This window comes from Oculina patagonica, chromosome 13 (assembly GCF_052425735.1).
Source record: "Oculina patagonica isolate OP01 chromosome 13, crgOcupat, whole genome shotgun sequence".
In the NCBI taxonomy this organism is placed as follows: Eukaryota; Metazoa; Cnidaria; class Anthozoa; order Scleractinia; family Oculinidae; genus Oculina; species Oculina patagonica.
This window is the reverse complement of record NC_135770.1, coordinates 4,833,623-4,836,520: the sequence shown is the minus strand read 5'-3', so window position 1 is coordinate 4,836,520 and position 2,898 is coordinate 4,833,623.

The window sequence follows — 2,898 nt, the reverse complement described above, 5'->3', positions numbered from 1 at the left end:
GACGACAAGCTTAGCCAAGTTACGAATTGATATTTTACTTGTCTACCGAATTTACTTTGTATTGACACTTCTTTCAGACATTTACTTCTATACTCGCTTGCTTATTATGTTTTAAATAACTCAATAACCCTCTGGGCCCGGTTTGTTCAAAGCACGATAAAGCTAATTCAGAATAAGCGTGAATTTTGACTTTAGTTTTTCAGCTTTTCAGTGAGGGTTCTGTTAACATTTTTTCTGCCCTCCAGTTTTGATGTCGACTCATCTCAAACTCCACAGATCATAAACGATAAAAAACCCTTTTAAACAAGAAAAATAGAACCTTTTACCAATTTTTACTACCGGGTTAGTGTTAATCGGCTTTCAAATCACCTGACCATGGATGCTTAGTAGAGCTTTTTGCAACATGCAAGGAAATGCAAGTTTTTTAATGGTTTTGACCGTCATTTATTGATGTTGTTTTGAAATACACACAAGACACTTTGAAACGGTTAGCAGGTATAACCGCATTTTATATAGTCCAAACACGGCACTTTTTAAAGAAATCGTAGACATTGTAGGCGAGGAAGATTGGTGAGTCCTCCTTAGGGTTACCAAGCGTTGAAAAAAAATATCTTTAAAATAGCGTTTTTTCTTTACTGCTAGTTGCTAGTTTCTTATTAAAACAAAGGTATTTTTCTTGGTTTATTTTTCGATCTTTTGTCAGCGGTTCTTGGTGCTAGATCTGCGTGAATGATTACAGCCAAACAATAGTCTAACCAGCTGCAAATGGACACCTTTTAACCTTACACGTTTCCTAGTTTCATATGCTTTTGAGCATATGAAACTAGGAAACGTGTAAGGTTATGATAGGTATGTAAGGTAACAAAGTGCGGTGTTGTGTGTGTGTGACCGGTACAACATCAGGGTGTCTGGTTACAAAGGCTGTCTAGTGGGTGTCTGTTGGCGGTGCTTTGACTGCACTTAGCCAGAAAAGTAATGAGTAGACATTAGACTGTAATAAGACAGTTATAAGCTTTTTCCTTTTTAATAATCTCGACGGAACTCCATAGGGTCTCCCCTAAGGGCGCCCTGATGATCGTCCCGAGGATCATATTGTTGTTGAAATCTAATGTGATAGCTATTGAAGTAGCCAAGATAATCATAGGGCTGTAGGTTATTTTTTTTCTTGGAAAATGTATTACTGTTAGCTGTTTTAATCTAGAACACATTATACATACATTTTTCATTTGTTTGCACGTCAAATAAAAAAGTATCTCTGATGCTACTATCGTGTGTTACAATGTGGAAAGTGTGTTAATTTAAGAGTAATTCACTATGTGAATGATGTTACACAAGTTTCGTTAAGACAACTAAAATATTTAAATATAGATCTAAAATGTCAAAATGACTCTAAATTTTCGATCGCCTTCTGCGGTCTTCTTCAGAGAAAAATGATGACTTCGCAGGAGAAATGAACCGTTGACGGAGTATTTGTCTAAAAAGAGTGCAAAGATTATAGCAATAATCCTTTGTTTTGCTGTTCGCGCCTTTTTCTAGAATGTTGGTATAATTGGGTTGTATATCGTCGCCGGTTTTCGCGTGCTGTTTGATCGCGGAGTTAACATTCCCCTTAGTTCCAGGCTTGTGTTCGGGCCCCCTGCGGAGATTTCCAATTTCTCTTGCTCTCCCAAACATACGTAAATGGGCAAGTTCTGCAGGTCACTTTGTACACAATGCCTCTCAACTGTTCTTTTCTCGGCCGATCTTTGGGCTTCTTGAAAACATTTCCCAATGTTTTAAGTGGTTTAAAGGCTGTCTTGATGTTTTCGCGGCTCAAAATCCGTCAAATGCGTTCCGACACTCCTTTCACATACGGAATCGACGCGTATGCCTTTGGATTCTCCTGGGTTTTTGGTTGTGTTTAGGATAACCATTAGCTTCAGCAAAATGCATTCCGTGCACTGCACAAAGACAAAGCGAGGAACGAGTTATTAATGACTTAAAATGACTTCTATGGGCCTACAAACTAATGAGTGTATGACGTTTAATGACTTTAATACAAATTCAGAGAGAAAGCTTAAGTATTTAAAGAATATCCTTTGATCAGTCGTACAAAAAATGAAAGTTACTTTCAATTATGACTTTTGCCACTCGGGAGGAATCGTGTTGGTCTGTATCAACCCCTTTTTTTCTCATGCCAGGCAAAATCTGAACAGGAATACACTTAATAATGATTTCCATGCAAAACCTACGAATTAATAATGAATAAGTCACAAAAAAATTAACGGAATAATGAATGACTGTTTGAGCCCTTATTTTTTGTAGGCTTGTTTCCTCAGTTGCTTAAATTGGTGGTCTTACGGTGAGGACCGTGTCGTCTCTTGAGATCTAATTATTCCGCGTCCACCCGCGGAGATGGTCTACTTTATTTTCCTTTCTTGAACTTTCTTTCGTTTTTTAGAAGTTTTTAGCTTGGAAATGTGCTTAACCGTATTCAGATCGGGCCTTTTTTGGACCTTCTGGGACCGGGGGGCTTTGAAAGCCACCCCCACCCCCCCCCTTTGAAACTTCCAGAATGTTAAAACAATGACAATGAAACTTATAGGATGTACAATAATAATAATAATAATAATAATTATAATAATCAACTTTATTTTGCGAGGGTGACACTCTAAACAAATAGCCCTCTAAACAAATTTAAAATAAACGTATATATACATATAAAAAGTGAAGTAACAAAAACTAATCTATCTACAAACGATTTAAAATATAATTTATCTAAGAATTAATACAATATATATAAATATGTAAAAAGAATAACCTAGGGTATAGTAAAATGATAAATATGATAATAGGACTCCAAGAAATATATAATGGCTTCTTCAGAATTTCTTAACTAGAGCTACTCTTAATTTCATT